Source organism: Podarcis melisellensis (genome assembly GCF_964234715.1).
Source record: "Podarcis melisellensis genome assembly, chromosome: 7".
In the NCBI taxonomy this organism is placed as follows: domain Eukaryota; kingdom Metazoa; phylum Chordata; class Lepidosauria; order Squamata; family Lacertidae; genus Podarcis; species Podarcis melisellensis.
In genome coordinates this window covers 58,059,822-58,072,198 of record NC_138539.1, presented here as the reverse complement: position 1 = coordinate 58,072,198, position 12,377 = coordinate 58,059,822, and the positions used below count along the sequence as shown (strand labels likewise).

The window sequence follows — 12,377 nt, the reverse complement described above, 5'->3', positions numbered from 1 at the left end:
GATCCACCCCCCAGTCGTTCTTAGACTTCTTATTGGGTGAGCAACACAGCCAAGCAACACAATTGGAGCCTCCCTCCTCCCTGGCTGGCAGGGAGGGAGGGAGAGGAGCTGCTTCTTATTGTCAGGGACATCCATCAATAAGGGACAGCAGCAGGACATGGCACTGGAAAAAGGGACTGTCCCTTCAAATAAGGGACACTTGCCAGCTATGTTCCAAATATAAGGAGCCAACCCCAATAAAATGTACAATTGGGATAAAAGGTTAGAAATATGTAGTTTGGAGAGCCAAAACTTGAAGAATAAAGAAATCAAGGAAGGAAGAAGACAGATGTAAAGGAACCAAAAAGCGGATGCTAATAGTAGAACTTCAAATTGAATGCAATAACGGATGAGGTAACTAACGAAGAGAAAACAATAATGGAGTTATGTGATCAAATTCATAGACCGAAAAAAATAAGATAAAAGAAAGACCTAAGGTGAGATAAAGGGAAGCCCACAAGGGACAAATCAGAATAACGCAGCCTTGATAAGATCAAAGAATTCACTGAGAAATAAGTGGGGTCAGTGGGAAAAGCTTAAGATGTAGTCCTAACCATGTTTAACTTGTAATTTCTTTTAAAATCAGTGGGGCTCACTTCTGAGTAGATGCACACAGGATTGTGCAGTTAGGAAGATTTAAGAAGCCCAATTTGACATGTCTTCACCATGGGAAGGTGAGATGAAAAGGAGAATACCGGCAATAAAAAAAGCACAGGCAAATTTTGAGCAGAAAAGACCAAGTCAGAAATGCAGGAAATAGACAATAGCTCTGACTGAGCATGATGATGTTGGGGTCATGTGTATTCTCCCGCCGCTACAAAAGTTCCCATGTATGCTGGCTCTACACTCTCTGTTCCTGACCTTCGTATTTTCAGCAGGGGAGCTCTGAAAGGGGCTGTCCTTCAATATTTATTTATTTATTTATTTATTTATTTATTTATTTATTTATTTATTTATTTATTTATTTACTTACCGACCGATCTTCATCCAAGGATCATAGGGTGATTTACGATATAAAGAAACAAAAATTCATAACAATGCAACAAACAAAAGCAGTACCCCTCCCTCAGTTTAAACATGCCTTCTACAAACCTTTCTTGTTGAACATGGGAAGGCTGGAGATGGACAGGGAAGCTGGTCATGTGGTGGTACATGTGGCCTTGTGTCCCCTATGTGAATGGATATTGAATAATAAATAAATAATGTGTAAGGTTTTTTTATTTATGCAAATGCTTAGCTGTTTTTATGTACAGGCGGCAGCCATTTTGTGTGCAACCAACTGATGTGCAACCACTGACAACATGAGTCCTTTTGGACCTTGAAGAGGGTAGAATGGGGGTTGGATTGGGGTGGGTTTTATATATGCACCACTGATGGGTGGTGGCCAGGAATGGAACCCCTATGCAAAATGGCCACTGCCTGTATGCAGTTGTTCATTGTATGTTTTTATCATATTTTTGTGTGTGAACTTCCTACTAAGTTCAGTGGGGTTTATGCCAAGGTAAGTCTACAGAGCACCGCAGTCTACATTTTTAATAAACACTCGGCAAGAATAAAGCTCCAGTCCTTGGACAGTCCAACTATAATAAGGGATTTTTGTCAAGGCCTTCCCAGAATAAAGTTTTTAAAAATAACGAGTCTTAACAAATTAAACCACAGTGATCTAGGCACCGTAAAGCTTGGAACTGAGCCATATACAACACTATCTCCATATTGCTGAATGCTTCCTTGGCTGCATCCTGGACTGTTTTAAAGTCTCAAAGAAGTTGGCTTTGCATTTGGAAATGGTGTTAAATGATGAAAGACAATGCTTTAAAAATAATGTTAATATTAAATACATAAGCAGGTTTTCAGACTGCCTGTGTGATTAGTCCTAGAGGAACGGTGCCAAATTTGTCATTAAGGTAGATCTAGGAATACAAAGTGGCTGTTAACAGCATAGAACGCAAGCATGTTTCATTAAGATTCGTTTGATCATCTTAAAATAAGGGCTATAATGATTTGCCATCACTTTACCAAGAGTTGGAATGTTCTGCAGTATTCTAATTTAGACTATTCTTCATAATACGGAGCCCAAAGGTCAGAATTCAAGAGTCATTTTTGGTTAAAAGCTCTGTCTTAGAGACTGCAAGTCAGTCTCTTATATATTCTCCAAACCTCCAAGCCCCCACCCTTCCAGTACTTGCAGCAAGTCACGGCAAATATACTTAAAGTAATTAAACTATAAAGCTTCAGCTTGTTTTAATATTCACACTAATTTGGTGTTTGGGAGACATGAAACACAATGGAATGATATTGCAATTATAATATTACTTGATTTGAAAAGAGATTAAGTAAAGGCACAATATGTAATGTAATTCAAAATTAGCCGATACCTTCAAGCTCTCATTTCCAACCATTTTTTTTGGTTTTGTGGGTTAGATGCTGTCTTAAGGTAAGGTGTACTTGTACAAAGTGCTCAAAAAAATCTGAATATATTAAAGCTTTTTATGCAGTATCCTAGCAGACTTGGTTGGCAAAAATGGGGAGAAGCTGGTCACCAGAGAAATTGGGGTGTGTGTACAGTAGTAAAGAGGATAGCTGAACCATGGATATCACTTGTATATATTTCTAGAGTGGGTCTGCCATATTTTGGCTTGATAAATAGAAATGCAGGCCTACTGTTTGTCAACCCCAGACATTTGCACCCATTCCATATACAGTTTACCAAATCCTGCCAACACCATTATTATTATTATTATTATTATTATTATTATTATTATTATTATTATTATTTTATTATTATTATTATTATTATTATTATTATTATTATTATTATTATTGAAATGATGTTCCTCCCTGTACCCGTAGATCTCAGGGCAGTTCACAACATGTCATTTTAAAAGCTCCCACTCCTATTTTTAAAAGCCACACAATTCACACAACTGACCAAGTTCATCACTGAATGGGGAGGAGGAAATTGCAGTGTGTGTGGCAAAGTGGGGCCCAGAGCTTGGGGGGCAGCAACAGAGTGTGGGGCAGCTTTTGCTTGTCCACTTCAGGCAGCACATGTGCTAGGGCAGGTTGGTGACAGAGGGGGCAGAGTGATGAGGTGTTGGGTTTAATATTTGTATTTACAAGACAGTCCTTTTGTGCTTTCATGCTGTGAAGTATTTCCTGAAGTTTCAGGTACTCTTATATGATGACATTTGATAGGTGAACTTTTGGACAAATTCCAGGTGGAATGCTGTTAAAGGATTTGCCACACACACACACACACACACACACGCATATACATATATATATATCCATCACCCTCTCCCACTTACAGCAGATAATGAAAGATGGCAGGCTATTGCTGGGTGGTCTCCAGTCCAAATAATACAGCATGTGTGTTTACACCAGGTGAAAGGATTACGACTAAAGTGCAGAAAGTGAGGAGGAATAGGAATGTTGATTTACATGCTTAGCCTTTCAGTTCAGCCATCTGCGAGGCAAGTAAAGGGTGCTTGATTGTTTTTGAGTCCATCGTTTATCCATTTTGTGTTTTGATGAGAACAGCTCTGAAGCCCCGGAGTGTCTGTTTGATAGGTACCAGCTCAAAGCATAATGCATTAGTAAAAGCCTGAAAGTTAAACCTCATCACTCTGTGCCCTCCTCCCCCTGTCATTTTATTTATTTGTTTTAGTAGCTTAAGGTGTGCAGTAGGATACTGAAACAGGCAGTATTCAAGTGAGTGTATTGATAAAAGAAATGTCTTTCTGCCATTTTACTTGCACCAAAGGAAAGAGGGAAGGGAAGGAACGGTTATTTCGAATCGAGGTTAGCCGAGGTTATCTATTTTTTGCCTCAAGCTATGGACTGTTGGCAATTACAGGTTACTAATCACTCCAAATCCTACAAAATCAGCACATGTGTGAGCTCTTGGAGTATATGAGCAATCCTCCAGAATGCAGCTAGCAGTTGGCAAGTACAGTGATTCTGCTGAGCCTGTAAAAAGCTGGGGGAACACCTCAGCAATGTTACGTGTTCCCCTTAATCAGTCCTTCCCTCTAGAGACTGAAACGGGTGACTTGGAAGGGGTGTTGCCCGGATATTACTTTTCCACCCCACCCCCCTTCTGTAAAGACTGAGATAGAGAGTGGAGGGAGGAAAGAAGAACCTAAAACCATGCACAAGTTTCTAAATCATTTGGAGGCTTGCCTTAGGTAATTGATTTCGTGCTGGGGAAAGGAGGAATGCCAAGGAAGGCCGGAGCCAAGCTCTGAACCCAGAGAAGATGCCACATCAATGCAGTTTGTCAGGCTGGCATTCTGGCTTTTATAATTTATCCTGGTGCCTTGTGTCTGTGTGTTTTCACCACTGTATTTAAAGAAAACACACCTAACAACTGGATGCCCGTAGAAGGCAAACCACTTTTGGCACTTCTTGTTTTCTTTCCCCCCCTGTGGAATTTTTGGCGAGTGTCTGCTCGATAGCTGTGTTTGCTGACTCCACCAGTCCTCTTGGCACAGCTGCTTGGTCTCCACCTACTCAGTGACCTCAAAGAGGACTTGTGAGGACAGACCCTGCTAGAAAACAGACTCTCCATATCTACATTTTTTTAAAAAAAGGCTTTGCTCTCTGTCCGTAATGGTCTTTGGAGCAGAATTGCCAGAGTTTGAGGGGAAATTCTGCAGCAGCTTAGGAATGAGGTTTCATCATGCTTTTCCTATGAAACAGCCTACTTCAGCAGACGGTTTACCAGAGTTTGCTGAAATACTTTCATTCCATTGAGGTGAGCAGAAAAACCTCCACACATGCAGACTCACACACCATACGTACTTTATTTTTACCACCCACTATTTCCTACCTTAGTGGATCTATGTAGGATTGTAGATCAATGGTAGGGTATCTGATTTGCATGCCGAAGGTTCCAGGTTCAATTCCTTTCTCTGAAATGCTGGAGAGCTGCTGTCACTCAGTGTAACAATAGTGTAAAGATAATGCACTAGATGGACCTGCGGTGTGCCTAAGATTGAGACAGCTTCCTCATGCAGAAAGTGGAATGCATAAACTAGCATTCAGTATGATTAGTCCCCCTCCCTTCCACACCAATACACAACTAGGATACATGTTGCTACCTCCTCTACCTGATTTCTTCTGCAGGTATAAAGGGAGCCATCTTTTAAAATACAGATGATTGCAAAGAGATTTTTTTCGCCCTTGCACAAATAACTCTTATCCTGTTTTGCATCAAAACATCTTTTCTTGTCTTTTTATGGATAATGATAATGAGCAATGAGAGAACAGCTTCATAGATGATAAAGGACATTACAGAAGCCATGCTGCGAGTTAACTGTAAACTAAATTGTGTTCAAATCATCAGCCTAAGGGAATGGTCCCCTGCTGTGCTTTCTCCTTTCTCTGATTTCCAATAAGATTTAAAAGTTTTGTCGCTGCCAATAAAATGTGCGGCATTGGAAGAAAAACACTGAAATTGTTCCACTAATTGTGAAGAGGCAGTGCTTAAAATGCTAAAATAGCTGAGCCGCTTTTCTTATGCCTTAACGGGTGTCTACACGTTTTGGTTTGCTTTTCATGTGCCACCGACCCTCTGTCTTCACCTGGGTTTTCTCCATGTCCTGGACTGGGAGTTGGGGGTTTTTGTCATGCTGGGCTTTATCCGAAAGTCAGAAGCACTGTGAGTCTCTTGTTTCTTCTGGACAGTCTTTCCTCACAAATCCTTTGGCTTTTGATGTGCAGAGGGCTTGTGGGGAGTATAGTATTACAATATAATAAAAGCTTGCATAGAACAGCTGCATATGTAAAAACAATTTTTAAAATGGCATGTATAGAAAGAATTAGAAATTGCACATGCAGAGTGATTAAGATTAAAAATAGCAATTGCACAGTTCAAGCTCAATGCAAAGTGCTGGTTTTGACCCATATGTGGCTCAGGACCCCAATACCTGAAGGGCCACATGTCCCCACATGAACTGACCCACACCCTGCATTTGGCATCCAACACCCTTTCTGTGTGCCTCCTCCTAGGAAAATGCAGAGGAAGGTGACATAAGAACAAGCCTTTTCAGTGGTGGCTTCCCACTTGTTATGATGATGATGATTTCTTAAATTAATATACTGCCTTTAATCCAAAGACCATAGGATGGTTTGCAGTATAAAGTTGCTGGACTCTTATCTCCCAGAAGCCCCAGCCAGGATGGCCAGCGGTCAAAGATGATGGGAGTTGATTCCAGTAACATCTGGAGGGCTCTCCCCAGGGAGATATGCCTGATACCACCACTATCTACTTTTAAGTGCCAGACAAAAACATTTCTCTTTACCCTGGTTCTCTCCCCTCCCCTCCTTAATTTGGAGGCTTTTCAATGTGTCTTGCATTTATACGTGTTTAGGTTTTTATTCGGCTTTGGTTTTAATCATTGTTCTATTTTGTAAATCACTTTGGGTTGTTTTTGCAAAAGAAAAGCAACTAATAAGTGCAATAAACAACAACAACAACAACAACAACAACAACAACAACAACAACGGTAATGCATGGAATAAATTCAAATGCAATTCAAATACCTTTATGCCCAAGTGACTTCCATACAACTTAAAAAAATTATGTATAGTAAAACAAAGATACCATGGTTGGTGGCAAGGAAGGTGAAAAACATGAATTCCATATAATTAACTGCAGACTGTCTTTGCTGCTGGTGCCTATGCAGTTGGACACCAGAAGAAGAGCAGCCTGTTTTGTGTATCTTTTGAGATACAACAGTTGAAGGAAATGGAACAAATCCCTTGAGAGTGAAGGTTTCGCAAAATATATGGCAGAAAAAGCATGCATGTGGTAAGCAGTGATAGAGGCACACATTCATGCAAATAAATGTGGTTGCACAGACACTGTACTATAGAGGACGCATTGGTCTTCAATCCCAGCAGCTGCAGCCAACATTTCCAGAGTCTGGGATGGTTTTAATCCAGCATAATCGGGAGGGACACGTGTTTCCTATCTGTGCTCCAAAGAATGAGATTGCAAAAGGTTATGTTGAAACCTATATCACATCAGGAGTTCTGGCCATGCACCTTCTATGGTGTTGCGTGGAACCCTGGTACTGATGGGATCTGAGGGTTCAGAGTGATCTCATGTTTTGCAGAACCAACTATCACATAGTGTGGAAGCTCTGTGATCAGATCTCCTGATTTTATTTTATTTAACTTCAAAGCAGGAGTGGCTGTTCAGCATGGCAGCTTACATATGTTACTTTCTCTCTCTGTGTATTATTTTAAATCAACACATTTTGTAGGATTCTGCAGATCATATAACACAGTGCCTTCCTACTTCTAAAAGTCTCCTTTAGTGCTGCTTTGGAAATATCCTGAAAATGTAATGTGTGCTCACCCAAGTAGGAAAATTCATATTTTTTATTTTATTTAGCATTTGGCTGCCTCTACCTTCTGTGGAATCCCTTGGCGATTTTAAAGGGTCAGGATGTGTCCCCATTCTCATATCTCTCTTGTGGGGCTTTCTTTCCAGAACCCTTGTAATGCAGAGAAACTGGCAATTAGTGACCTTCTGCATCAGTAGTTCCTTCTTCTGGGCATTAGACTTGATGTTATGCATCTTGGCATGTGAAGATTTAGAGCATGGCCCCCTGACCCCATCACCAGAGCAGTGGCTCCAGCTGCCAAAGATGTAGGGGAAGAGTAATGGGAAAATGGCAACCTATGATCTTCTATATATGGATGAAAGCAAGCTTAGGTAGTTCTAGTTCTCTTATTTACTTAACTAACAAGAAGCATGTTGATGCAGACCAAAAGTACAGCAATGTCAGACTTGTTTAATATGCTGATATGTATGCAAGAGTGTTTTAAGTAGGGAGAGGTATACCAAGAAAGGGGGAATTCCATATGGTACATGTGTTATCTGTGCCCAATTATGCGGTCAACCCAATTATGCGGTCAACCAAACTCAGCCCAGATGCTGGTATGCATTTATCGGATGCTTTTCTTTTGCTGAAGTCCATGAATTCATCTCCCACTCTCTCATGTGTATGTGCGTGTGAGAGAGAATCTCACATAGGCAAAGTTAATACTTTTGGACTAAAGCTATAGACAAAGTCTTTTTGGGCTTCAAAGTGATTGGAAATAAGAGTTGACATGTCAAAAAAGCACTCACTTCAATTAGCAACAGTGATGTTTCAACATTAACACTGAAAGACTCAGGAAGCAAGATAACTAGGTTTGACACACTAAGAAAGCATTGTAGGCAGCTGTGTGACAGTGTTGAGAATTTATCGCCAAGGATTAGTAGCTTAATTAAAAAAAACAAAACTCAAGAGAATTTTTAGAAATAAATATCTTTGTGACTTTTAACACACCTGTTGCTTAATTATACTTAGTAGACTATTTCGCATTTCTACAACAGTGGAAAAAATAATAATTTGGGTGGCTATTGAATTAATGTACGGTATACAGATAATAGAATTTGGCAGATAAAGTGCGTTCTTTAGTTTTAGGGGGGCTGACAATATTTGAAACATGTATTTTGTGACTATAAGGCCTATAAACTTGTTTATTTTAAGCTAAAAGTGGAGGTGTTAAGAAGCGGAATTCTGTGGTCTTCAATATTGTCTAAGGCTTTTCTGTACTTCCTTAGAATACTGCTAATATCCAGTAATGTTGGATCAAAATGGTTGAATATGGGGTTTTCACCCCTGCCAACAGGCACTCTACTGTTGTCCACCAGCTGTAGCTCTTCAAAAGTAGCTCTGTGTAGAAGACAATATTGCAGTTGTTTCCTTGGCATTGCAAAGCTGTGGGTGGTGATAGGTAGGCCTCTAATTCTTGGGGTGGTTAGAAAATAATTTCCTGTTCTCCAGGATTAGCTTTTGTTTATTGATGAACTGTAGTTGATAAAATGCACTCATGGAAGTAGCTGTCATTTAAGCTTTCCAAAGCAGTCCTAGATCCAGGGAATAATCCTTCAACTTTGGGTCCCCAGAAGTTGTTGGACTACAACTCCTATCATCCCTGACTGTGCTAAGCTAGCTGGGGATGATGGGAGTTGCAGTCTTGAAGAAAACTATTCTGTTGTTGTTTAGTCGTTTAGTCGTGTCCGACTCTTCGTGACCCCATGGACCAGAGCACGCCAGGCACTCCTGTCTTCCACTGTCTCCCGCAGTTTGGTCAGGCTCATGTTTGTAGCTTCGCAAACACTATCCAGCCATCTTGTCCTCTGTCGTCCCCTTCTCCTTGTGCCCTCCATCTTTCCCAACATCAGGGTCTTTTCCAGGGAGTCTTCTCTTCTCATGAGGTAGCCAAAGTATTGGAGCCTCAACTTCACGATCTGTCCTTCCAGTGAGCACTCAGGGCTGATTTCCTTAAGAATGGATAGGTTTGATCTCCTTGCAGTCCATGGGACTCTCATGTCCCTAGACTATTCTAGGGGCTCCCTAAAAACCATACATAATCCATTAGGAGCTGGAATGCCCCCTTTAATTATATGGAACCCAGCTGATGCCAGATCAAAAATATTCCTCTCAGGTAATCAATTCCATCTTATCTGGATTCAGTTTTAGTTCATGATCCACTTGGTCATAGTCAGGACTGGCCCAAAATATTTTGTTGCCTGGGTTGCAGCAGTCTAGCCAAGACTTGCCAGTATATTTTTGTATCTGAAGTTAAAAACTCTACAAGTGTTTCTCTTACCCCCAGCAACAGTGAATTAAATAGGTAACCATTTGCTGGCTTTTCAGTATACCTCAAATCATTCTGCCTAATGGTCTTGGCCAGCCCTGGCCATAGTTTTCAAGACCCTGCTTCAGGACAGAGACTACTGCTACCAGGTTGGGAATGAAAAGCAAAGGTAAATGTCTCAGCCTATTGAAGTCACCTCCCTCCAGTATCATTATGCACGATTTGCTATTAGCACAACAGGCCCACAAATCTTTTGGTGTTTTTGTATTTGCATGCAATTAAATAAGTATAAATTTACAGAACTGCTTGTAACCGTTTCAGGTGCAACAGCAAGCATTGGCACAACACACCTACACAAATTGTCTTAACATGATTCGAGCATGGGGAATTGCTGAACTGTATATAACCTAGGCATTTACAAAACCACAAACTGCTAGACTGTTACAATAGTGACCTTGTCTTTAGCCTTCCACTCTTGCACTGCCTGTAGGATGGAAAGTTCTCAACCACAGTGGGAACAAATTTAAGGTTGGGCTTCCAGTGCTGTTGCTTAATTTAGGGTCTTGCTTCCACTTTGGATAAGTTGTCTAAATTGCTTACTTGTACATGTGTCCTCTTATTTTCCCAGCCCATGTTTCCTTTTCTAGCACTCTTAATATTGCAGCTAGTAATTCACCACTTCCCAACCTCTTAGCTTTGGACAGAAGCCACAGCATTGCATTATAGTCAGTCCAGGGGAAAGGTTCTGACCTTCAGATTTTATTCAGATTACATTCTCCTCACTTAAACCAGTGAAGGCTAACTTCTAGAAGAAAACAGCCTTTCCTCCTTGAATGTCCAAAAATATCTGTGCAAATTCCAAAGATTTGCTATCTGTAGGTTATAAAAGCTTAGTATGGGATGGCAAAGCAAAATCCTATGATCTCTGTGGAAATGTTTAGTGACATCTAGGCAAAGGGGCATATCTCAGTGGGAGAGCAACTCCTTTGCATGCAGAAGGTCCCAGGTTCAATCCTTAGCATCTTGAGCTAGGGCCAGGAGAGACCACCGCCTGAAGCCCTGGAAGACAACTTCAATGCACTGTAGACAGTAGTGAGTGAGATGGACCAATGGTTTTACTTTGTATATGGCAGCTTTATATATTAGCCTGTTAGAAATGTTGTTTGCTTGGAAATTGTTGAAGTCAGTGGTGTTTTCTTCCCAGTTTAGCATTTAGCAAATGTAAGAATGAGAAAATATTTTTACATGCCCAGAAACTTCTCAGATGTTTATGACTTGGTATCAGAAATTTGCCTTGCTGATAAAGCAGTTTAGTTCATCACAACTGGGGTCAAAGGTTTAGATCAGGGTTTCCAGCTTTTTGGACTACAGTTCCCGTCATCCCTGGCCACTGGTCCTGTTAGTTAGGGATGATGGGAGTTGTAGTCCAAAACACTTGGAGACCTAAGTTTGGGAAACCTGGCTTAGATAATGGTTAGACAACGTGTTACCTTCCAGATGTTATGAGAATACAGCTCCCATCATCCCTGATCATTGGCTTTGCTGGTTGGGCTGATGGAAGTGTAGTCCACAACATCTGGAGCATGCCATGTTGGCTATCCCTGGTTTAGTCACCCATTTAACATCACCTATTAATTGTTATATTGAGCAAGGAGTCAAAAGAGCATCCATTTTAGTGCGGGGCTATAGAAACATATGATGGATGCTTGTAGGGGAAGACATGAAGAGTAACTTGTCATTTTTCCTTACTGCATTTTTGGAATCAATAAAGGTGAATGATTTTAAAAACTCTTATCTGTATGATTTCAGTGTAGCTCACAAATGAGACCCTAAAAGTATAAATTTAGCCTAATCTTCTAAAACTGTTTATGGGCTCATCAACCCTGTTACCGCCTGGCCTGCAAAAATATTTATATATTTATCTGAGCAAGTCACAGTCACTGTTACATAAAACACTATATGAGGATATTTAGGCAAGACTGAAACATCACAATCAAATTCCCTCTAAATTCCCTTAAAAATACAACAGACTCGTACATATTCACAGGTTTCAAATTATAAAATGCTAGAACACTTTTCCAGATTCCATTCTGAAGGATTGGACACAAACAGTGAGGATTGGGCCTGTTACGTCTATCTCCCTGAAGCACAGCACTGACACCCCACAGGGATGTGTGCTGATTCCCTACCTGTACTCGTTGTATACACATGACTGTATTTCATCTGATCCATCTACTGCAGTTATTAAGTTTACAGATGATACTACCATAATGGGTCTAATCACAGGTGGAGTTGAATCAGCGTACAGGGGGGAGGTTCTAAAAGTATCTACATGGTGCCTAGAGAATAACTTTCATCTAAATATTAGCAAGACAAAGGAGATGGTGTTGGACTTTCAGAGGAAAAGAGGGGAACTTGCTCAGTTGTATATCGGGGGGTGGGGTTGTGTGGAGAGAGTCTCTTCCTACACTTCCTGGGAATTTACCTTAGTGAAGACCTCACTTGGAAAAACAGTGTAACTCACGTGGTTAGGAAGGCCCAACAGAGACTCCATTTCCTCAGGGTCTTGCGAAAGAACAATATCAAACAACAGTTGATGACCTCCTTCTACCGGTCCACAATCAAAAGGGTCTTCTCATATTGTATCACAGTGTGGTACATTGGCTTGACAACCA

The 12,377-nt window shown here is 40.7% G+C and overlaps 1 protein-coding gene across 11 annotated transcripts in view; it reads left to right on the top strand.

Annotated features, from left to right (window-relative positions):
- LOC309374409 (uncharacterized protein) overlaps positions 1 to 12,377 on the top strand; it is a 343,318-nt gene that overhangs the window by 93,027 nt on the left and 237,914 nt on the right. The gene's annotated exons all lie outside the window — the stretch shown is intronic.